Source organism: Ambystoma mexicanum, chromosome 2p, assembly GCF_040938575.1.
Source record: "Ambystoma mexicanum isolate Mex_15411 chromosome 2p, UKY_AmexF1_1, whole genome shotgun sequence".
NCBI classification, from domain to species: domain Eukaryota; kingdom Metazoa; phylum Chordata; class Amphibia; order Caudata; family Ambystomatidae; genus Ambystoma; species Ambystoma mexicanum.
This window is the reverse complement of record NC_090923.1, coordinates 1,094,000,918-1,094,027,635: the sequence shown is the minus strand read 5'-3', so window position 1 is coordinate 1,094,027,635 and position 26,718 is coordinate 1,094,000,918.

Genomic DNA, 26,718 nt, shown 5'->3' with positions numbered 1-26,718 from the left:
TAGATTGCATTGTAACTCAAAATCTCGAGGCACAAACAGTGGCGACATCACCCTGCATTTGGTCAGAGGACTTTAAGACCCTCTACGAGATACAAGTGAGTTACCCCCTTATAAAAGCCAACAACCCACACGAGAAAGTCCAAAGCAGAAACTTTAGGAACATAGGGCCAGTCCAACTACAACAATGCCTGAATAAGGTTTCTACTATGCTCCTAATGTGATTTCTGGCTGTGTTGTGACTCTCGCATCTAGGCGAAATACTGCCCTGGTTTCTACTATGCTCCTAATGTGATTTCTGGCTGTGTTGTGACGCTCGCATCTAGGCGAAATACTGCCCTGTCAACTAACCCGCACTGCCTGCCTGCCACAACTTATGCCTGCCCAGCTCACCTACCCACACAGGTCTTAGCATTCCTACCCCTGCCTAGACTACCTTACTAGACTGCACCCGCCACCTGCCTACACCCTTAGCCCTAACTTGAAGTTGCCTCATCAACTCCTCCCTGCCCATGACCACTATGAAAACCTCCCCACACCATTCACTTCACCTCATACTGAGCCTCCTTACCACCATGGCACTTACACTTGCCACCTCACACCCTCCTAAAGACAGAAACATGAGGCTGAGGGCAAGACTCCCCAGCCTACACGAACCATCATCCTACCACAACCACAGAGGTTACATTAATCTAGCAAACAAACGCTCGCAACATACCAAATCTGCCCCTCTCATAACACCCAACCAGACACCGTCACAAAGAGACACCCTAACCAAAAATAAACAACCCCCTACCACTACACTAGCTAATACCTTATCACTTACTGGTTCACTAGTCAATGCTAGATCCATGGTAGCCCACGCAACAGAGATCTCTGACACCTTAACGAACGAGAACCTAGACCTACTAGTCATTACCGAAACTTGGCTCCATGAGGCGGCTGGCCCAGCCATCATGCTAGCAATACCGGACGGCTACCAACTCCTAAGAGCTGACAGACCTCACACCAAAGGAGGTGGCCTAGCCATTATCCACAAATCCTCTCTACCCATCAAATTAGCCACTAACGTACTAATTCAATCATGCGAACTCCTTACCGCTAAACTTCACCTCTCGTGCAACCGTACCCTCACCATGCACGTCATCTACAGACCTCCAGGACCACTAGGATCCTTTGAAGATGACCTAACCAGTATCCTAACCAATAACACTAAAGACCATGCTCAAATCCTTCTACTGGGAGACTTTAACTTGGGCTTCAATGACTGTAACGACAAACACGCCCTATCCATTGCTACAATCTTGAATGACCATGCCCTAACTCAAAAAGTCTGCTCCCCCACTCACGTCAAAGGTAGGACATTAGACTGGATTGCTGATCGGAACTGCAACATCAGCATCACCAACATCCTGCCACAATCTTGGACCGACCACTACTTAATTGCATTCAACGCCTCTCTTGACCTCATCCGACCCAAACCTATACTCATGGCCCCGCCTCTCCCTACCAGAAGTAAAAAAGATATCACAGCAGAAAGACTCCTACCTCACCTTCTCCCCACACTCAACAATCTAGACACTACTACAGACCCTACTCTGCTTGCGGAAGTATACAACAACACCATGACTAAGGCACTAGATTTGATTGCTCCCACCAAAACTCGCAAAAGCAAACAACTCTGTCACCTGAACAACTGGTTCACACCACAGCTGAAAGACCTCAGAATCCAAAAAAGAAAGCTACAATCAATTTGGCAACACTCACCCACGGTGGAGAACAAAATCAAATTAGCCACATTTGCCAAACAGTACAAAAAGGAAATTATAACCACCAAAAGGAACACCTTTAACAACAGAATATTTAAAGCTAAATCAGACACCAAGGAACTATTCTCTATCCTCCGGGAAATGGAATCACCCATACCCCCGACTGATAACTTCCCAAAAAACAAACTCTGGTGCACTAACATACAAAATGCCCTCGCGGGCAAAATTAGCCTGCTCCAAACAAAAATTGCAAATAAAAAAGCCGCCCTGCTCCTGCAAACCGAACCCATACCTCACTCAGAACCTCCCTTAAACCAGCCTAACACTCCTCACCCATTCAGCTTCAGACAAGTAACCATACTAGAGACAGAAAAAATCATACTATCTCTAAAACCATCCAATTGCAAAGGAGACAACTGCCCTCCCCAAATCATAAAAGATGCAGCTAGAGACCTAGCCCCCTTCATCTCTAAACTCATCAATGCATCCTTGAAGTCAAACCTAGTGCCCAATAACCTAAAACACTCCTGGGTGCTCCCCCTCCTAAAAAAACAAACACTTGACCCTGCTATACCGACTAACTACAGACCCATCACCACCGTCCCATTCTTGCTTAAAATCATTGACAGAGCAGCGTATCTGCAAATACAGGATTACTTAGAAACTAACAATCTACTAGGCTCTCGGCAATCAGGCTTCCGTCCCCTTCATGGAACTGAGACAGCCCTGATTGACCTCAAGACCCAAATTGACGAGCTGAAGGACAATGGCAAATCAGCCATGCTACTCCTCCTTGACCTTTCCGCGGCTTTCGACTTGGTAGATCATGCAGTTCTATGCAATCACCTTCGTTCTGCCGTTCATTTTTCAAGTGATGCCATAGCCTGGATACATTCCTTCCTGGCAAACCGGACAATGAGAGTATTTTCCCCCCTAGCAGCTGCTGATCCCATACAAGCTTCATGCGGTGTCCCCCAAGGATCATGTGTATCTCCAACGTTGTATAACATCTTCACTAAGCCCCTGTTCGACAAGCTGGATAGACTGGGTGTCATCTACACTAATTACGCTGATGACACGCAGATCCTTATTCCCCTCTCAGGCAACTTCTTGGCGGACACAGCCTTAGTGAACAAGATATATCTCCTCATTCAGGCATGGATGGCATCTCACGGCCTCTGCCTGAACGACGACAAAACTGAGCTACTGATCCTCGGCTCAGAGCTGGCCATCAAAAAACTGGACCCTAATTATGCCTCATTTAACATAGACAATAATATCATTAAAGTGATGCCTGCAGTTAAGACTCTCGGGGTCCATCTTGACTCAGCGCTCAACTTCAAGAAACAAACTAACTCACTAGCATCCTCCACTGCATACACCTGTAAACTGATCCGAGCATGCAGACCTTTCCTAACGGAAGCTAGTTGCATTACCCTAGCGAACGCACTCATCATATCCAAGCTGGATTACTGCAATGCCTTATACGCTGGCTCCAACAAATACATCCATGACAAGCTCCAAACGCTCCAAAACAACGCTATCAGAGCAGCTTTAAACATTCCTAACAGAGTTCATATCTCCACCGCTAGGAAGAACATTCACTGGCTAAAAATCAAAGACAGGATTGCGCTCAAGACCTTATCCCTTACCTCCAAATGCCTCAACCACATAGCGCCCCCCTACCTGGTAAACAGAATCAACAAGAGAATCTCAAACCGACCCACCAGAACGACGAATGCCTACACACTAGTGGTGCCCAGATACAAAAAGAGCACAGCGGGCGGCTCTAGCTTCCCGGTCATAGCTGCTCAAACCTGGAACAAACTCCCCCTTGACCTCAGAATAGACCAACCATACACCAGCTTCAGGCGTAAAGCCCTCTCCTGGATTCGCTCCCTCGACACTTAGCCCGTCCGTCCACCTCACCGCCACTTTTCCCGGATGTGCATAACTAGATTACAGGTCGCTAGACTACCTGCTCTATCTACAGTTCTGTATTTTGTACTGCCTGTATATGCTTTCCTCTCATCTGTATAACCTTTTCTTGTATTGCAACTAAGTTCTCAAGTATCCTTGTACTGCCTGCGCCCAGTTACCCTCGCGGGTTTGGCTTCTGCGCTATACCAAATAAACAAACAAACAAACAAGACACAGTAGAACTTTCAGGAAGGGGACTTATGTGAGGAGTTGTTACAGAAATACTCCACCGCGGTTTCAGAACTTGTGGAGCAGCTTGCACTGCTAAAATCCAAGTTGGTAAGGAGAAACAGCAACCACCAGAAATGGTTTCATAGTGAGATAGCCAAACTCAAAATCGAAAAAAGAGGTCTGGAAAGGAAATGGCTCAAACATCCAACACCAGCTAACAAAGAAAAATGCGTTACAGAAAGGGTATCAGAGGCAAAAAAAATACTACAACGAGCTAATAGCTTCCGCACCCAATTCCACTAACAAACTATTTTACATTGTCAAGTCCATAGAGAAACCCAAGGCCTTATCCACCATTTGACCCCTCTCAGGAAGACTGCGAGTCGGTGCAAAGGGCTTTCGGTCTCAAAATACAGAAAGCCAGGGACACCATAATATCGGCCAGGGAAACCTCCAACAGAGTGGTATCCACAACTGCTGGGGAACTTAGGCAGCGGAAAGTAGTTATCTTTCACTTCCATCCCACTTCGAAAGAGGAGATGGTTAGGGTACGTACCACCATGAAACCCACCTCATGCTCTGAGAATATAATTCCCCCGAAAATAATTTTGGAAAATAAGGTGATCTTCACGCCAGTCCTGACCAAAATAGTAAATGCTTAATTTAAAGAATGCACTGTGCCCAAGTGCACAAACGCAGTTTCCATCACTCCACTCATTAAGAATCCAGGCCCAAACTCCAAGGATCCAGGAAATTTGTGCCCCATCACCAATTGCAATTTCTTGCTCAAGGTCCTGGACAAAATAGCAACAGCCCAACTCTAGAAGCAAGTTGAAGCTAATTCCATCTTGCACGATCAACAATCAGGTTTACGCACCACACATAGTACGGAAACCGCCATGTTGGACTTATAGTCCCATATGCTTAGTGTTCTGGACAAGGGTAAGACTGGGCTGCTGATGCTCCTGACTTGAGCGCAGCATTTGATTTAGTAGACCATCAATTATTACAACTGGTCCTGGACAAAATAGCCGGCTGCTCCAAGGAAGCATTGGCATGGCTAACATCATTCTTAGCCGAGCGGGAGGCTAAAATCTATTGGGGAGGAGATGAGTTCTCTGCAGCAGCCCATATAAGTCATGGGGTACCTCAAGGGGCTAGCCTATCCCCCCTCCTCTTTAACTTGTATATGCATTGCCTGTGCGAATTTCTGGAAAGCGTTGGTGTGTTTTTTACAAACTACGCCGACGATACCCAGCTGGTGGTAAAGCTGGAAGGCGACTATCTGAGGGATATCGCCAATATCTCATCACTGTACAACATCATAGGGAATTGGATGGAGGCACCTGGATGTGCCTCAACATCAAAAAGACGGAAATGATGATCTTCGGCACCCGTCAAGCCCGAGCCAAATTATGGCTGGATTACGAGGCCTTTCACATCAAGGACCACACATTCAGGTGCCAGAGAAGGTTAACACCCTCGTAATGATCATGGAAGCATCACTGGGAGCAGAGGCGCAGGTTCACTATCTTTACAAGAATATCTCCTACTATCTCCGCATACTCAGATCCATCCGTCTGTTCGTTAATGAGAAGAACAGTGCCACGATTGCTAAAGCAAACATTCTGTCCCGATTGGACTATGGAAACTCTCTGATGCTCAGGGCCACTAAGAACTGCATAGAGAGATGCCAGATCATGGAAAATAATGCAGTGCGAATCATCAAAGGTATGAAGAAAAGTGATCAGATCTCCAGGAAAAGGAAAGAACTGCACTGGCTCAAGATTGAAGGCAGGATCCAGTTCAAAACGTTGACACTAGTGCCATACACCGATATATCTCAAGAAAAAAATCTCACAATATATTCCAAATCGCGCATTGAGATCAGAGGCGAAATGCAGGATCATAGTGGCTCTCCACAGCAGAGCAACAGGCTTGGGCAGGGCCTTTCCAGTCTTGGCTGCAAAAGAATTGGAACAGCCTTCCCCTAAGCCTCCGACTTGAACCAAGTTGTCAGGCTTTCAGAAAGAGCCTTAAATCACACATTTTTAAATAGAGGATCCCAGCACTTAGATATGCAGACAGCCTAGGTTAGAGCATTTAAGTCCTGTTTGTCATTTTCATGTTTTATGTATGTGCCCTGATGCCTGCAGGCTTTCGGCGCTTTATAAGCACATAAAATAAATAAAATTAAAATAAAAAAACAACAACCCATACTGTATCACATACAAACCACATCATTCATTCGCATTCATACTGTGCAAATTGAGCAAAGTATACAAATGATCAGAAGAACTATTAATTTAAAACAAGACAAAGGGTTGTCCAATTCGACCCTATAGTGCAAAGTGGTTATTACACATTAATGTGCCCAAATATTATTACGTTACAGGTACATATCAATGACAATTTTGATATGGACAATTTCCCTCGCAGTTAGGATAACTGCGGCAACTCTGTCGTCCAATGGGATTTTAAACAAAATAGTGTTGACTCGAGTTTCGGCTGCGTCCCAATCTTGATTTCTGGACCAGAGCCATCTTCACGACAAAACAACAACCCATTTGGGATTGCATTGGTGTGTGTGGCCAATTTTAATGGTGTTGGAAGTCTGATGAACACAAAAAGAAAAAGGGAAAACAAAACAAGGTGAGAAAATTAGAAAAAAGGAAAAAGAAAGTAGACTAAGGGGGAAAGGTAGGGAAAGGGACGAACACAAGGAAAAGCAAGACCAGAGAGGTGGGGACCAAGATAGACAACAAGAAGAGAAGAAAAAGGAGAGGCAAACCACCAAAGTGAGTAATTAAACCCCAACGCTGGACCAATCACTCTAATACATCAATTTACGGTTCCAATCACCTTGTCTTGTCATACCGACAACACCGCTAAAGTCTTATCAAAGCCACTGTATTGTCAGCTTATTTAAGGCACTATATTGGCTACTACATTTGGCATCCCAACAAGCAGGCACATACTCTACTGCCTCCACCCTGAAATGCATGGAAGGTTCAAGCAACATGTTGTAAAATGCTAACCTTTGAAATCAAGGCGATACCCAATATTACAGCACTGAATCAGCAGCTATAGCTAGCAACCACACAAACATGGATGAGAGGACTCCAAGCAGGAGAGTATAATGCAAACACATGCACTATTCACCTCCCCAATTGAAGGCCAAATCAAGTATATTTGTAAAGCATTAACCCTCAAAATTAAGGGGATACCAAATAATACAGGACTGAATACGATATCATAATTGGTATTCCCAGAAAAATGGATGTGAGTACTTCAAAAAACAGAAAGGAAAAGTTACTCACCATGGGGACTACTGTACTTCTAGTCAATGTCCCCTTTCCTCCATAGTTATGGGAGTTACTGCATAGCGGGAATGCGACTGAAGCTATGGCAAGCCCAAGCGCTCTTCCCAAGTAGTTAGAGAGTGGAGCGGGCCATGTGCATGTATCGCTACCACGGCCTTTGCCCTGCCTCCTGCTCTCTTCCAACTTAATCTCTCACCCACCGAGAGGACTGGGAGGACCTATTTAACTAGCTCAGGTGGATTGAGGGCGGGTGGATGGAGTAAAGGGGACATTGGACTAGGAGTAAAGTAGTCGCTACATTGAGCAACTTTTCCTTACTCTTTCATCCCGTCCTCTTTCTTCCATATTTATGGGGAAGTATAAAAACACTACTGTAACCAAGGGAGGATGGCATCTACACTGTTGCAAAGATATTCCTTAGGAGTGCTTGTTTGAATCCTGGAGCTTAAATCCAGTGTGTCATGTTTACAGAAAGCTGACGGGGAAGCCCATATCTCTGCTTTGCATATGGCCTCCCAGGGTATGTGACGTTGGAAGGCTACTGCCGTGTTTTTAGCTTTCGTCAAGTGGGCATGCAAGTCTTGGAGGGATTTTGCCCTGCACTTGGTAAGTGTGAGAAATGCATGAGGCTATTCATCTGGCTATAGTGGTTTTAGCCACCAGCCTACCTTGATGTACCCGACCAAAAGGTGAAAAACAGTCTGTCTGAGGACCTTTGAGGCCTAGCCCCCTGAGGTTTTGGGAAAAATACCATTCTTGGTTTATGTGGTCAGTGAGACCACTTTGTCTCTGTTGAAGGAGAGGTAGGGCTCCTCGATGGATGAAACCTGCAGTTTGCTGATAGGACAGGCTGAGGTAATTGCCACTAGAAAAGATGTTTTCCATGTTACCAGGCGTAAATCAAATAGCGCGATTGGCTTGAAGGGCTTGTGCATGAGAGCTATCAAGATTATTTTCAGATCCCAGTTCACAATAGAATATCGTGTCAGAGGGAAATGATGGACAAGTCTCTCGAAGTGTTGTTTTTAAGGCTGGATTGGCAAAGACCAGCTTGTCATTTGAGAGGTATGCCCCGATAGCCACTAGATACAGTCTGTTTGATGAGACTTGAGTGCTCATTTCTATAGTCAAGGAGTAATCGTTTGTGTTAATTTGTAGCAGGTTTCTTCTTTAGATAAATAATAGGGCCCGGGAGAGAAAAACAACCCTGACACTAGGTTGTGTTATCAATTAGAGAGACAAGCTTGCCAAGCTTGTGGAACACTCCCGTCCCCTGCACACTTCAAACTGTCTGGCTAATTACTTATGGATGCCTGTTATATTTAACGTTGTAGAAATAATGCCACTTCAATAGTTTTATTTCATCAGACTAACTCAAGTTTAACCAATTCCCAAAACGCATAGAGCAACTTATATGATGCATGGGTTACTGATTTGAAAATCTTGATCATTGTCTTGCTGAAATTATTGTTGATTGAAAAGCAATTGTGTACAATATATTGTGTTTGAAAAAAATATTTTTACATAAATAATCAAGATTGTTGATATATGAAAACTACTGAAGTGAAATTATTTCTATAACGTTAAATATAATAGGCATCCATAAGTAATTAGCCAGATGCTTTAAAATGTTGATTGGATCACAATAAAATGAAGTGTGCAGAGGATGGGAGTGTTCCACAAGCTTGTGGACTCCTATTTGTCTCTCTGATGAGACTAGTCCCAGAATGAACAATACTTGTGAAGCAGGAAAGGATGTCATCTATGGATGGCTGTAGATGATCCCTTAACTTTCCCAGCATCAGATGGCAAAAAAGGAAACTATATTCCTTTGTGCTGGGATCACATACAAGGCTTCTCGGATGTCCCAATTACCTCAAGGTTGTCGTCCAATAATCCCAAGTGAGCATAGATCAATGTTTCAAGTGTGAGAGCGCCAAAGTAAGTGATCATGGGCAAAGGTCTATTACTTTCCCCCCTTGCTGGTGAAGCAGGTCCGTGATGAGGTAGAGAAATAGAGGTGGTTCACTTGCCATAAGTAGTAGCTCTGAGAACCAATGCCTATGCGGCCAATGGGGGGCTGTTAAGAGACGTTCGCCATGACTGGAGGCTCTGAACTTCTGCAAGACTTTCAGAGTCGAAAGGAGATGGGGAAATGCATCTGCAAACTGGTTGTTGTGCCAGACTGGCAGTGCATTTCCCAGGGAATGTTTCCCTTTCTCGTGACATGAGGTATAATAAAGACACTTGTCATTCAGTTCGATTGTGAATAGATCCACCGGGGGAAGACCTCTGGAGGTAAAGATCTCCCAGAGGACCTGCTTGCTCGACTCCCATTTGAAATTGGCGAAGGATCTCCTGCTTAGCTCGTCTGCTGGAACATTGCATTGTCTGTTCCTGCTAGATGAGCTGCTTGTGGCAGTATGTTTTTAATCCGTGCCCACTCCCATAGGTACATAGCCAGAGCGCATAGATTCCCCAACCTGGTGCCTCCCTGCTTGTTGATGAAGAACATCGTTGCCACGTTTTCCATCAGTATAAGGATATTGGAGATCTCTATCCAGGGTCGGACTGGGACAAGAAATAGGCCCGGACACCCAAAAAAAAGTGGCATAACAGAGCCAGAACAACTTCGGATTGTTTTCTTGGACCTATTAAGGCGGAGGGTGGGAGGCAGAAGTTGTTAGGAAGGGTCTGACGCTTAAAACACATATGGGAGCCACTTCCACCAGCCCCTGGCTCGTGTCTGCCCCACTGTCGAGTCCCATTCTTCACAGTCGTGCAGGTGGTCGGTAGTAGCCACTCTAGAATTATAAAGCTGCCGCCTTTTTATATAGCAGTTCACGCCAGATTCATCCTACTTCTAAGCACTGGAATTATGTGTGTTGTTGTTGTCCTAGGTAATGGTAATCATCATGTTATCATCCTGAAAGGATGATTGGCTCCCGGGTTTCAAACCTCTGGCATGGAAGCGAAAACAGTGATATGGGAGTTACATACCAATATCAAATAATGTTTATTTCCCGGTGCCAAAAAGCACTCCCGACATATTGGAAGACTGGGTTCCTTTACTAATCTAAACTCTGTTGCTAGACTATTTGGGCAAAGTGCTGGATAATGGGAAGGCATTAGGAATACATGTGTTTGCTTAATGAGCCGGATTCACATTGTTTGTAATGTAAGCAATTCCCAGGCGGTCTCCCGTTGTTTCGAGGAAGTAATTTACTTTGTTGCAAACACTTTGAATTACTTCGAATGTGGTACATGTATTTGAGGGTTAAGGGGTAAAATGGGTGGTGGGGGCGAGGGGTAATGGGGGTTGAGGGCTTGGTGTAGGGGTGGTAGTGAAGGGGGATGAGAGACCCCCCCCAAATAAAAATTAAATAACACAATTAAATAAAACAAAAACAAAGTGATTGCAACTAAGTCAATTACCGCTAAGTAATGTACTTCGTTCTAATAACGTAGAAACGAGAAAACAGGCGCACATTAAAATGAATATGCTATACCCTGGAATATGTAGTAAATGTTGAAATAGATGCATTACACGTTGAGAATCTTTATAAAGTGTGTACTGAGAAGCCTGCTTGCTGCATGGTGAAGCTGCTTAAACCTGAACAAGGATTCTCATACACACACTTCTGACAATGCCACATGACTGGCACTCCTGCCCACTACAGCGGGTGGCGTGTCCCTTTCTTGCTAGTTTCATTTTGCAGGTATTGTTCAAAAAACAGTTCTGGGTTTTCGGACAGAAGCGACTTTCGGAAAGACATGCTCTGCCTGCAAGCTTCTTGAAGGCTTTACTCTTGGCTATCATTGGTTGCCTGTGGTGAGCCCTTAGGCATCAGAATTGTGGCTTTTGAGGTTCTCAAGCAGGGGTGGACTGGCCCATATGGAACTCTGGACATTTCCCGGTAGGCCTCTGCACCCTGGGCCTCTTTTGTGGTATTTTCAAATTTTCCCATAGGAAAGGGATGGGCTTGCTGAAAATCTGTAACATGGGGCCACTTTGAAAATTATTTCCAGGGCCTCTTTTGCTTTCTAGTCCACCCCTGGTCACAAGAAATGTGTGTTGGTCAGCACAGCACCAGGTCGATGCGTAAACATTGAGTGATGGTTCTAGGTCTGTTGGCCCGGATCCAGAAGAGCGTGGAGAGCTGTTTATGCTGGTTTGAAGGGCCCTGTGCTAGAGTCAGAGGCAGGATCTGATCGCTACAGATGACTTTCTCATGAGCACACCCTGGCGGTCGCAGATTCGTGGAGCTGCAATGGGGCATTACCTGCTAGGCAGGAAGGTACAGCACAGGCACACTGAGGACCAGGTTCAGCAGTCAGCAGAGGATAACTGCCTGACATGCCAGCATCTCGCTCAGCAATGCCCAATGACATCCGTGAGGGAGAGGTTGGAGAGAAGGAAAACGGAGAAATTGGGACACAGGCGGGAATTCCCTGCATTGCGGTAACGTTGGTTTGTTCTTAATGTAGGTGGCTGCATTGCCTACTTTTATTTTAATTTTAAAAGTAGTACTTGCACTTCAAACTAGAATCTTTTCTGTCATTTCTGATTGGAGAACATCTAAACTGCTGATGTCCTTTTGCTCGCTTTGACGGCGCCCGAAGACTGAACTGGCAGGTATAACACACGCAGGACTCGCCTGTCTGGGGGGCAAAGTTGGTTTGTTCATAATATAGGAATTGATACATAGATGTACTTCTGCATTTTGCTTATTGAAAATAGCACTTGCAGTTTAAATTAGGCACATAGCAATCAGGAGCCTTTTCAGCCATTTCCGGCTTATGGACAGTTTTACTGCCTATGCCGTGTCCACGACCACCGAGCGAGCACACCTCTGACCGCAGGCCTGTATGCTCCCAGCTAGCACATGACGTTTCATCACTTGTACCAAAAAGGTTTTGAAAATCTGCCCCTATAACTTTAAATTTGATTTTTGTTACTGAGCCTGTCAACCTTGTATAGCTGGAGGCGAACGCACATTTCACTAGCCACACTGTGTTGTGGTTTCAATATGATTCCCACGTCCTTTGGTACCTTTTATTTGCATGAGGTAGTTGTGGGCAACGTTATGCCTGCATACGAGCCTCCATTTTATGTCACCAAATTAAATATGGAAATGCAACTAATAGTGAACAATGCTCCAATTAGTCTTTTAATTTGGTCATATCAATGATATCTGGAACATGTACGCGTACATGGCATTTAAAGAGGGCCTACTCGCTAAAACAAATCTCAGGAGGGGTGTGATGTCCTTTCCATCCCACAAAGCAGTCATCAAAGCTAATTTTGTTTTCTCTTTTGACATTTTGTTGTTAGAATCTTACTTTTGCTTTGTCGGTGCTAAATCTATCCTGCTTAACAGGGATCTTTGCATTAGAATTTCGACCTCCTTTGGCCTGTCGATTTCCCAGAATCCCTGTGGGCGTGTAGCCAGGAAGCGCCTTGAGGCGATTCAGTTAACAGTGCTGCGCTATGCATGTCCCTTCTTTCATTCACATGCTTCTCGGGCCCCCCACGTCCTAATAAGCAGAGGAAACGGCCGAGACTGCCTGAAGCACCATGCCTTGGTGGTGGTGTTCCAGAAACAGGGCCTTTACTGACAGTGTTTTACTGATGTGACTTTGTTGTTTTCAAGCTGGCTTTGACATCCAGCTGACATCAGCCTACCATCAGGTGCTAGTGGCCCTGGGGGATTGGCTGGCAGCTTGTCATGGACGTGATTTACTAGAGACTGCACGTTGGGATCTTAGAAACTACCCTCAACGGTCAGGCGCCATTGCCTTGTGTCATGCACTTGTATTTGCTGAGGCCCTCATTACACAAGCACTACCGTGGGCAGAGCCTGAAAAGTAGATGCATTGCACACAGGCTTGAAATGCGGCCACATTTGCACCAGACCTGCAGATGCTCATTTTACTATAGCCGATATGATAGCTTAGTGGGTTGAGCGCTCGCTGCTGTGATGTGTGTGTGATCTGCAGGTTCGAATCCCAGCAACGCCATCTCAGCCTTTCATTCTTCTGTGGTCGATAAATGAGTACCAAGACAGGTTGGGTGATATTGTATGCATATTTGTTCTATAAAAAATGGCTTAAGCGTAAGTGCTTTACAATAACATATTATCATTTGGCCTTGGACGTCTGCTTGCATTCACAGTAATTTGACAATATGGATCTAAACACACAGATATTAATGATACATATGGTGATCCATTCTTGTATGAAATGCATATCACATTAGTGAAATCATAACCATATTAGTCTGCTTTTGATGCCACTTCCTGTTTTGTGAAGGGGTGAAAGGTTGTGTTTCATTAATGGCACTGATACTGTAGAAACGTCCGTGTTTGCGCAGTGAGAAGCGTGGTAGGCGATTCACGGATGATGGTTTGAGGGCCACTTTTTTTGAGGCGCGGGCTGGGCCACTTTTTTTGAGGCGCGGGGTGGGCCACTTTTTTTGAGGCGCAGGGTGGGCCACTTTTTTGAAGCGAGGGGTGGGCCACTTTTTTTTGGGTGTCCGGGCCTATTTCTTGTCCCAGTCCGACCCTGCTAGACTACTCCCTGCAGACCTGTCTACACAGAACACCACCAACCCGCGCAACCCATTTCTAACTGAACATTATTAGATACTGGGGCACGATATAATACAAACGCTCCAAACAGTGGGGCAGACGTGGCTTGCATCCCACTCTGAATCTCCTCCGCCCCTCCAGTTGCACTAGCTACACGAGATGGTTAAAAAGGCTGCCGGCCTCCTGATAACTGAAATTAAGCAGACACCACACTCTCCCATGAGGGGCTTGAAGGCCCAAACAAATTAATGATCTGTGCCTACGGATATTGAGTGCACGCGTGAATGCAATCCTGGAACCATTCTGAAGCCTTCTGACCCCAGCCCCTCAACGCATATAAGACTACGCCAACGTTGACACCTTAAAGCATCTCAAACACTGCAATAGGGGTCAATGTATCAAGGGCTCTCCTACGGCGCACAGCTGAAATACAGCAGGCTGAACTGCACGATGAGACCATTTCCATGCTCTGAACTACAGCGATAAAACCCAACCTCACGTGGTCACCAGATACGCACTGTCTGAGGAGCCTGAGTTGTATCACAACAAGACCACAGAGACCACCATCTAGGAAGACTAAGTTCCCTCTGCACTAGAGAACCAGAGCCAGTGAAAACACATAGCAGAAACGGCGCCTGTAATCCCTGCAGAATTACTGAACCACATGAATCCGGCAGGTGGAACATCAGGTGCTTGGTGTACAGCACCACGAGGACTATCTGGAGGGTTGGGCCCCCGTAACCGGGGCGTGTGCCCGCCTCCGGTATAACTGATATCCTTGGACAGTGGTAAGCAGCTCCTATTGAACAAGGCAGGCTCTCAATATGGTCTATGCCCAGAAAGTATCCACTTAACCCACGGAGGTGATCCTACATGTGCTCCTTAGAGACTTTACTCATCTTCCTCTCATAGTGGCGACAGATCCCCTCTCAGCCAGACAGCCACTGAACGAGTCATGTCAGCGTTGCGTCCATTGTTGGAAGGGTTCGTGTCATGATTACTAACCTCGGGCTCCCATATAAACCTTTTCCCCCTTTAGCTCTGGCAAGTGGAGGCAGGTGGGGAAGTCAGGTAGGGGCCAAGTGGGTGAAGGCCTGGCAATCAAAACACTCACATCAGGTACTCAGAACTAACATTCCCATCACATAGGAAGTTGCACACTTCATTTCTGGTTTTACATCACTTCCTACCACTCCAATATGGACATTGTGGAACATCCTGGCATCCTGAAAACTACACTGCATTCTAGTGTTTGGGTGTGGCTGCCTGTAAAAGCCACGCCCGGAGATCAGTGCGTGCTTCGTGTGCTTCCTGTAAGCTTAAGAGCACACCCTTTCCGCCGCTTGGTCTTCAGCCTTCAGTTTCCCGATTCAGCTCCTTCCCCGCAGCCGTAGTCAGTGCTCGCATCATCGGATCTAGTCCTGAAACGAGACGAAGAGAGAGAAAGCAGTTAGTTTGACAGTGAGTTTCACACGCATGCAAATCTCTGCGCAGCACGCGTTAAGACAGAACTGTAAAATGTACCTTGTGCATCACTTGGAGCAGGAACCAGCTTTCCCATCATTTCTCGTGCACCGTTCATCCGACTTGGGTACCCTGCAAGGAAAGAGAAAAGCAATTAGAACTCTTCCGCCATCTCCGCTCACCGCTATTGCTGCAGTCCAGTGCTGTAAACTGGCACACAAATCAGCAAGCGCTACGGCAGATCAGAAATACTATATTGAATAACCCCAGTGAGTTAACTGGGCAGTCGTGGACTTGGTGACTCTACAAACCTAGCACTTACCTGAACTTACCTGAAAATTTACCGGAACTGAAAATCCCACTGCAGCAACTGGGTAACACAAACTCGTCGAACTAAAGCAGTGAACTGCTGGAGGCAGTTCTCAAGAACAGCAACATTCGAAGCATCACCCAGAAAATAGCGCCCCTGCACGATCAGGATGGAGTGCGCACCATACTAAACACACAGGTGGGATACGCACTGTAGTGAATTAGGTATCTAAGTGGGTTGCGAGAGGAGAAGGGTAGGTTATCCCTTTAATTCAATCCTAACCATTCACTCTTTTGGCAGGCCAGCCTTCCCACTAACTGAGGGGTCGTGAAGAACCAGAGAAGGAACCGGAGGACTCTATTGCTCCTGCAGAGACTCAGGTAAGCGTGACAGTTGGGCCCTCATGGCTGAGGCGTGTGCCCTCCTCCAAAATCCGCTCCTGTGGAATGAAGAGAGCAGGGCTCTCCGTCCTAGGAAGAGCCTGACTGAACTCAGAGGCAACGACAAATAACACAAGTGGAAAGTGAACCAGAGGAATCAGGCTAGCACGACAACGCTCTAGAGGAATCAGAGTACGTGCCACCCATCAAGCCACACACAAGGAACACATGGACACCAGCCAAAAGTTGTCAAAGTACTGTTATTCCCCACATCATCCTGAAATAGACTCCTGCCCGAAATCAACAATGGCAGCATCGGAGGCGCAAGCAGCTGCAACCAAAGCCGACGTAGCAGCATTACTCAGTGAAATGAAAATCATGAGGGCGGACATTGGTGGAAAAGTTGACAAGAAAATGCATAGAATTGACAAACTTGAAGAGAGGCTCAATGGGGTAGAACACAATCAAATCTCCCTCAATACCCTAGAGTCTCAAATGGATCAAAGGCTCGCAGAAATATAAGCCAGAGAGGAGGAGTTCTGTCTGAAGATGAATGATTTAGAGAATCGTGAACGGCAGAATAACCTGTGTATCTTCGGAATCCCGAGCCGTGAAGGGGAAACAGAACAGGACTTGAAAAAGACTGTGCACACGATTCTGAAAATCCTATTCGACGATGACATGGTCGATGAGCCAAAGATCGACCGGAGACACAGGGCTGGGGGGGCAGCAGGTGGACCGAAAACAGTTCTTGCATGGTTCCATAAATACGCGGATAAAGCCAGAATTCTTGAAAAGGCTAAGCGCACACCACAAATTCTTCTTGACACAACCAAAGTGTCGATTTTTCAAGATTTGTCCTCACTCACCATGGCCATTCGGAGAATGTGTATCCCCCTAACCAGATGGCTTAAAGAAATTGGCATCCGATACTGCTGCGGTTATCCTTTCTCCCTCATGTTCGAGTGGGAAGGAAATACAGTGCGACTGAAAATAGAAAAGGACATAAAGACCTGCACATCAGACCTGTTGGGCAACCTCGCCAATGAACAAAACCAGGGAGAAGTACGTGCGGAGGACAGACAATGGCGTATCCAAGGACCGAGACAAAAGAAAATCCCAGGATCCAGAAAATATAGGAGGATGAATGCCTCGCCAGTTGCAGAACTCTGAAGATTTTAGGGACTAGGCAGCGCCAGAGAAAGGGTGCATATGTTCTAAAAGGTGACTGGTGCCACAGGAAAGGGCGCCCCGAAAAGATGCGATAGACCAAAATTGTGCTGACATTTGAACATGTCCCAATGGCTGATCTTCGCAGAATGTTATGATAATCCAAAGGGGGCGCCTCGAAGGTAACAGATAAGTGCCACTAACATACCTGACACAGACACATGTTTATGCTCAGGGCGGGATCACCTCGAAATAATGTAAAGGTTTAACTTGTCTTGTGATTCGGGGGTGGGGGGATATGGGGGCTCAATGTTTGATGTGGTTCTCAGAGCGGGATTGTGCGATGCACTGTCTCCACTGGTGGTCCGGGACTGGCTAGGTGAAGATAACCCAGCTAGGTCGGACGCCACAAGAGATGGGGGGAGGGGAGAGGCGAGAGAGGTTTTGGGGAGGGGATTGGACAGAAGTAAGTTTCTACATAAATATGTTTAACGATGCAGAGAATGTACTAAGAAGAAGTTGCATGTGGTGATCACACAGACGGAATAGACAGGGAAGAGGTTATGGCGGTAGAGTTTTCATCTAATAGACCCGGGTTTCTCAGGGCTGGCACACTCAATGTGAAAGGAATAAACTCACCTGCTAAAAGATCGCTAGTGTGTAGAGAATTTAAGAGAGCGAACCTTGGAGTGCTTTTCCTCCAAGAGACTAAGTACATACGGGGAGAAAAACGTAGAGTTTTGTACCCCAGGATGCGGACTGACTATTGGAGCTCCAGTTCCTTGCGGAAAGTGGGAGTCAGCATACTTGTGAGGAAGGATCTCAATCTTGAGATCACTACGGTGTGGGCTGACGACAAAGGGAGGGCCATCATAGTGGTGGGTAAGATACAAAATACCACTCTCACTCTCGCGACACTTTATTCTCCTAACGTCGGGCAATCTCGCTTCCTGCAGCGCACAATCCCGAAGATAATGTTGGAAGCTGCAGGACATGTCATCCCAGGTGGAGATTTGAATGTATGGGCAGATCCCACGCAGGATAGACGGGCTGGCAACCCAGAAGCAGATGAGCTGGCAGATGGGGGCCGTGCAGACGTGATGGAAATGATGGAGATGTACGGTTTGCCAGACATTTGGTGACACATTCCCCCCAACGAAGCAGAGTACACATTTTACTTGGCATTGCACTCTACATTTACCAGAATAGACTACTTGTTTCTTTCCGAGGGCCTGAGTGAGGTCGCAACTACCTCAGAGATTGTCCCAATTACGTGGTCGGATTATGACATGGTCACCGTCGACATGAATCTGATCGCCTTGCCACGTAATAATACAAAGTGGCGCTGTAATGAGTCTCTGTGGACGGATCCTATCTTCCGTGCGGAACTCGCAGGTGAAATTAAGGAATACTTTAAAACAAACGACATGGAGAGATATCCAAGAGAACTGTGTGGGAGGTGGGGACTGCAACATGGCGAGTCATCCTGATGAAAACAGGGGCTGAGAAAAAGAAAGAGAGCGTTCAGATAGAGAACAGATTGAGGAGGGAGATTACACAGCTAGACACTGCCGTACAGAATTCCAATGAAGGGAGGATGGAGAAAATTGCTGAAGCAGTACTGAAAAGGGAGGAACTTCGACGCTTAGAAGAGGGCATAGTTATACCCAGACTCCATTTTCGCAGACAAACACATTATGAAAAGGGCGATAAAGTGGGCGCACTATTGGGAGCCAGACTGGGGGGACAACGGGCGGAGAGGTGGGTTGCTGACATTGAAGGTGAAGGCGATGCCCATGCAACAGAGTCGAAAAAGATCCCTGAGGCCTTTGCAAAATTCTATGAACATTTGTATAGATCCAAAATGGTACAGGGAGAATCAGACATAGACCAATATATTAGGGGGATGGACATGCCAAGAATCTCTTGAGGCAAAGTGGAAGAGATGGAGTCCCCAATCACGGCAGAAGAGGTGGAAAGAGCAATCAAAAGACTCCCACTAGGAAAAGCACTCAGCAATGACTGGTACACGGCAAAATTTTATAAGACCTTTATTTCGTCCCTCCTCCCCTTTATGGTCGGCTTATTCAATGACATCCTGCAGACAGGAGTGGCTCCTGAAACCTTCTCACAGGCACTGATCTCTGTGATCCCCAAGGAAGGCAAAGACCCAACACAATGCGGATCATACCGTCCCATCTCATTACTTAATATTGACGCCAAAATGTATACCCGAGTACTGGCACCAAGACTCGAGGTTCACATGCCCCTACTAATACACCCCGACCAGGTCGGATTTATTTTAGGGAGACAGGGGGTGGACACAATGCGCAAGACACTCCATTTAATCCACGAATCAAAGAACATGTCAGGCGACCCCGTGCTTCTGTCAATTGATGCTGAAAAAGCGTTCGACAGGCTGGAGTGGGGCTTCTTAGAAGCGGTACTAGACAAGGTCGGAATAGGACCTATCTTCAGAAAGGGGGTCAAGGCAGTCTACACATCTCCCAAAGCATCCGTTATGGTCAATTCAGAGTACTCCAGATGGTTTGATCTCGAAAGAGGCACGAGACAAGGCTGTCCTCTCTCAGCAATATTATTTGCTCTCTCCCTAGAGCCTCTTGCCCAGACGCTCAGAGCGGATCACCAAGTGGAAGGCCTTCAGGTAGACGGAAGGGAATATGAGGTAGCCCTCTATGCCGACGACATCCTACTTCACGTTAAAAACCCCATGACATCGATACGTAGAGCCATACATTTGATAGAAAGATATGGGGCACTCTCAGGCTTCAAAATCAATATGTCCAAATCCATACTGTTCCCATTACATGAACTCACATCCGAAGATACTACCAGACTCTCTACGCTTGGCCTTGTGATGGGTGGCACCACGCTACGTTATCTAGGGATCAATTTGGCACGGGAGCTAGAAAATATATATGAAGCAAATTTACCCCACCCCCTAGCCTGTTTCCATGCAGATTTTGTGAAATGGCAGAAGCTCACGATCTCCTGGATGGGGAGATTCAAAGCAATTAAAATGTTGTGCCTACCAAGATTTGTATACCCATTCCAAATGCTCCCACTGAAACTTCCCAAGGCATTCTTCAGAGAAGTAAAAAGAGCCATCCTAAAATTCCTAGGGCAGGGGAAAAAAGCGAGGATAGCATATGAGGTCCTCACCTTACCCAAAGAAAAAGGGGGAGTGGGTTGCACTGATCTAAAAATATACTATCGGGCGGTACAATTAAGGGTACTGAATCCCCACTTAAGAGGAAGGAAGGGCTACAGTGGATACACCTTGATAATTACAACCTAGCCCCACCACTGTCTCAAAATGGCTGTGGGTCCCTAGATGTAAACTACTTCGAAGAGTCCGATGTCACCCCATACTGGGCATGATATGGGAAATCTGGAGGGAGGGGACAGACATGAAGGGTGTCAACTCGTGGCCTTCTCTTCTAAGCCACATATGGGCCCCGGGAGTACGTGAGGAGATCCCTGACCATGCGCGATTTCAATCGTGGTATGAAGCAGGCCTGGAGAGGGTGGGACAATTATGGAGAGGTGGTGTCTTCCTCACGATCACAGAACAGGAAGAGGCACTGGGAATACACCCACTACCTGTCTTTCCCTTTTTACAACTTAAGGGCACTCTTATGAGGAAGGAATGGCGCGAGCAAGTACAGAGAGAACGCACCCCATTTGAGAAGTTGCTTGATACAGTGACAGAGACTAAGGGCATGATCTCGAGCATGTATAGAGCATTGATAGATGCTGGGAAGGGATCAACTATCAACCTGACGAACAGATGGGAACGAGATTTGAGCAGAGAACTGGATGCTGAAGTGTGGGCAAAAATATGCAAAGAAGCTTCACGAGTGTCTATTGCAGCCCAATATAAATTGCACGCCATCGAGTTACTTCATAGATGGCAATATCACCCTCATAGATTGTCGAATATGTTTCAAACCATGAACCATGTGTGCTGGCGTCAATGTGGGGAGAGGGCCAACTATTGGCACATGTGGTGGGGATGTCCCCGGGTTCAGGTGTATTGGAGCCAGGTCCTTGGTTGGATCAAGCAGATAGACAGGGTCTCCCGTGAAGTTACATCCCTTCTAATATTGTTTGGTCTGGAGGAATGCGAGGGTGAAGTGAGGAGGACAAATGCGATTGTGATCCCCTTGTTGCTCGCCGCACACGCCTGCTTGGTGATCAAGTGGAAAGCGAACCTGATCCAGAGCAAAAGGGAGTGGAATGGTGTTGCGACAAACATTCACACAATGGAGAGAATCACTGCAGCCGTCCACAGGAAAGCGGCTCAAAATGAGTTGATGTGGAATGATTTTGTAAATGAGTGTATGCCCAACCCCACAGGGGGCTCAACACAGAGGGAATGACAGGTGTACAAATAGCAAATGCAGAACTAAAGGATCTACAAAATGCGTGTGTGTCACGACCCTCGCCCAAAACCCCCTCTGGCAAACCCATTGGCCAGGTGGAGTCAGGACTTGGGCCTCTAGAGCCTGGCATCCTCTTCAAAAGCCCTCATGGGGCCAGTCCTGACGCCATGGCGCCAGGCTCTTACACCATGAAAACCAATGTGCTTGGGAACTACTTTATTGTATTGTCAGCCAACATGGAGGCATCCACATAGCTTGGTTCCCAAGAACCAAGCTACGCGGTCTAGTGTTTTGGGTGTGGCAGCCTAGGGACTACTTTACCTGGACTATTTTGTTGGGGCTATTTAAACCACACCCGAGCAAGACAACATGCTTCGTGTTACTTTGCAGCTTGCAATGTGACGCTCACCATGTCCAGCTATTCCATCGAACCTCGGAGAAGCAGAACCTGCAAGGAGACAAAAGGAACATCGTTAGCAGCAGCATCTTACCTGCAGTCTTCATCTTTAAACACTTGCAGCTACTGAGAGCAGCTTCCTCGAATCTGCACGCCTCCCGGCAGAACGACCTGAAAGTGGAAGATAGAGGCAACATTAAAGAAAGCAGTAGAGTCATTTGCAAATTACGAACTGCTCAAAAGGCTTACCTGGCTGGTTTCCTCTCGGCTGGCACCACTCCGGACATTCCACTCGCGCTGAAGAACACCGCGACCTACAAGGAAGGAAAACACAGGTTAGCAAAGGCAAGACTTCGCAGCGCTGCGCATAGCGCTTACTTACCGCATCATAGCGCTCTTAATGTGCCATCATTTACCAGCGAGGCTAAACCAAGCCAGTTCGCCGCGCTGAAGCTCCACATAACTAAGGGAGAAAAAAGAGACATTTTAAACAAAGAAAGGCATGCAGGATAGCAACAAAACTAAACAACAGCAATAAGACCTACCTGAACAATATCAAACGTGACGGCTTCAGTGAAGTAACTGGACTGCACTCGCCCATGAAAGACAACGCGTGCCTGCAAAGAAGGCAGGACGGAGAGCACGCCTAATTCTACCACAAGGTGAGAAGAGGGCGCCAGAGGGACTGAAATCATACGGGGGTGGAGGGAGGATACTTACCCCAGTCGGTCAGTCTTGAACACAGTCCTCCTGTATTTTCAGGCAGAACCTTCCCCGCAGACCACATCAGGGCAAAGGTGAGAAGCATACCAGCAAGTAGCCCGGCTGGGTGGCATCCCTGTGGATACCAGGTGAGCGTAACAGAGTGCCTGGGAACCCCAGGGTAGGTTATTATGTGTACCATGACTGCTCAGCCTGGACTATGGAATACAACAATAAAGAAAGTGGACCTCATGCAACATAAATACGAACTCAAAATATAAGCGGACTAAAGAAAAGAAACTCTGTTCAGGGGAGTGGGGGAGGGGCTATAGGAAACTTAAGTTACTGTTTAAGGTTGTGATTCATTTGGAGGAGGGAAGGATGTAAAAGGTATAGTTGCGTGTAACATGTCCCAAATGATGTCTATATGTTGTTTATTGTGTTCTATAAAACCTAATAAAACCAATTTAAAAAAAGAAATGATATGAGGAGAGATTGAGAAGTAAACTCTGTGCTCCAGTTGTTTAGAGGGAAAAGGCAGAAGAGAGATAGGACAGAAGTTAGCTGGAGAGGAAGGGTCCAATGAAGGATTTTTGAGGATAGCTAAAATAGATGATTAAAGGAAGAAGGAAATACAGCATGTGAAAGTGAAGAGTTGAAAAGAGCAGTATGAAACGAATGAGAAGAGGATGGATCAACTGAAGGAACAAGAGAGGAAAGGAAAGGGCTGTAGAGTAGTTTCTGACCACCTTTTGATAATGCCCAATTATTGGCATTGTGACACTAGTTCCACTCTAGGAAACATTTGAGGTTCCATGTGTTAATATCCCCACAAAAATATCGTCATACAAATATATCGCCATATATTTGCGGAGATATTAAGGCATGAAACCTGTGGGGGACACCCCTGCAACCCCTGCTCCCAAAAAACCCTAATATTATCCCCACTAAAAATATTGCCTATGGCCGTTCCCAATGACCATATATACAGCGATATTTTTTGTGGGGATACTATTATCTGATACCACATTTAAGATGTACACAATGGGTATTTTACAGTGGTGTTGAAGGAAGGATTATCAAAATGGTCAAGCATGAATTGTCCTCCTTATGGACCCTTATTAATGAGCATGCCAGAACACAGACCCTGCCCTCATACATTCTCCACAAACAAACCTGGACTATATCTGGTCTGTGGTAGATCAAAGGTCACATACTCGTTTGTTAACCTGGTTTGGCAAGGAGATTTTGTGAGGGTCAAATCAAGGTAGGACTCTGGTCGGCTTCTTCATAAAGACCAAGGGTTCTCCTATCATGGATATGCACAACATGCAGATATGCTGCATATATAGCTGAGACAGAGATCAACAGTGTGTTCAAGTCCTTTCATAGAGAGCCATACGCTGACAGTGATTTGGTATCTGGTGATATTATTATCTCATACAGTATACCCTGGAATATTCTCAGATTGCCATGTAATGAAGAGCTGAATACTCCTTTCACTGTGCATTGACATCCTTCCAAGAACCAAGATTAACATGAGCAATTGAGCTCTATAAGAAGTGCACCCCCTGCTATCTTTGTACCTTCTGTGGTTGTGGGGAAGGTGACTCAATTTTATGTACTTCCTGACGCTTGAGTGATACGATAATCGTACTGCTAGTAAAGTCGAACTCTGACCACCCCCAAGGCATGTGGTCCTTAGAGACCCGATCGATGATCAATGTAAATGCTAACGTTTCTCCAAATATTCTTGTGGGCAGGCTGCTGAAATATTCTGCTGAAATATGCTGCCATTCTTGCACACCGAGACCAAGTAAGGGTTTATACCTGGCAAATCCTGCACCGTGAATGTTCCCTGTCTGTTCTACATCCTCATTCAAACTCATCATGCAGGGGTTGCTGCATTTTTTGACTCTGAGAACGTATTTGATTCTGTGTCCTGAGGGTACATGCTCACCATCATTGGTAAAATGTGGGGCTGAGGGTTACTTCTCAGACTCATGTTCTTTTTCTACTCCTGCCCTAGACAAAGGGTATTTGGGGCTGGGCATTCTTGTGCACGTTTCCCACTGCGATCAGTACCAAGCAGGGATCCCATCTCTGTCTGCTCCTCTTTTTCTCACACAGGGAATTGACACTAGTAGGCCACAAATAATTTCATTTTATACAGATATCGCACCATAAGTGAAGAACTCCTCTCCTAACCTAGCCCCAATTACACAGGTGATGGCAAGATTTGGGGACTATTTCAGCCTGCAAATGAACTGATCCAAATCACATTTTATTCCCTTCAACAGCTCCATAGATGCCCTGCTGAGTTTGAGCCTTCCAGGTAGACTGGGCCTCTATTACGTGCTTAGGAATTTGGGTTTGTACTGAAGCCATTGCACATCCGTGTGGGAACCACGGGGCCATGCCCGGTGGCCTGCCTCTGCCCTACAAGCGGCTGACGAGCTGGGAATGGCTACGATCGACATAGTGGTTAACCTCAGTAGTACTACCCCACTGCTCTCATTTCTTGGAAGTTGAGATCCATCAAGAGGTTGCTCTGGGGACACATGGTCGTGCAGGTGAGATTCTGGAGAGAAGGAAGGTAGATGATATCTAACAGTTACACTCCATATGGTTTTAAACTCGCAGGTGAATCTATGTTTGGTTTACTTTGAGGATCCTGTGGCGAGTCAGAAGAAGGAGTGAAACTTAATTCAGGCATTTTAATGATTTCTTTTTAAATTAAAAGGAAAATAAAATAACTCCTCGCTAGCCCTAACCTAGGTGTTATGCCTACCTAACAAACTAACTGAGGTGTTCGTCTGTTGTTGTTGAGTCTCCAAAAATAATCACTATCCTCTGTCGAATTCTTATCTGCTCTGTCCCTATCACTATTCCAAACCGACGAGGGTACAGGAGAATGAATCCCTTCTCCTGTACTTTGCTCTTAGCAAAAGTCACTTCAATAGTTAATCTTTAAATAGTTTCTATTCACTACTTTGATCAGTTCATAAAGTTTGACTTTAACACTGACTTTATCACTAGGCTTTTATTTCCAGAAATGCATTTGCTCTTCCTCTTCATTCAATATATTGTTTTTGCCCTGGGATATAGTCCCCAATTCCTTTCCTGGCTGAGCCAGCTAATAACACTCGTGTCCACCTTCTCAGTATCTTGCCACTCACTCTTTTCACAAAGTCTGTTTCTTCCAACACATGTAATCACTTGGTTTATACATCCCGCTGTCACTGGGCTGAGTATCATTATGCCAATGATGATTCTTACTCAATTCTTCTCCTTTAAGTTTACTGAGACGAGCATGCTTTGTTCAGTACAAAATTCACCTTTAATTTCCAGTTCTCTTTATTACTGGGATGGATGGGACTGTACCAGTAATATTACACACTTGACCTTCTCACCTCAATATTACTGGGACAAATATGGTTGCGCTATTAATGATCCACGCTTAGTCTTTTCACATCAATATTACTGGGACAAATATGATTTTGGTGCTCGTCATGTTCGAAATCCCTCCCGGTCTCCCACTGTCCCAGTTACTTGCTCTCCACAGGGTTTGACGTCCCCTGACCTGCTCGCAGGATGGGAACTCATCTTCTTCTGGTCAGGATGGCTTGCCTGTTCTCTTCGACTCTCTCGGTTCCTTGGCATTCGCTCCACGGTGCCCAAGTACCAGCAGCCTCAGCTCAGTTAGCACAGTACACAGTCCACCCTTCTAGGATCACACCACCTCTCACGACTGGCTCTCTTGGTTGGGGTTTCCTTCCCCTTGCTTTTCCTGCTCCCAGCACTCCCTGCGCATCCCTTACACCCAGCTGGTTGCCTTCACGGGACATAGGAGCTCCTGGATTTTATCAGCTGTGACTGCAACGCAGGTTTGAAGCTCCTGTGTTTCTCCTTCCTGGTGATGACTCTCCAATAGGAGTCCGTCATCTCTTTTTATGTCACTTGGCTGGGCCCTCCACAGTGGAGGATTATAGTCCACCTTCTCTTTCCACTGAGTGATCGGCATCACTCGCTCATTCTTCCTCTTCACAGTATCAATAT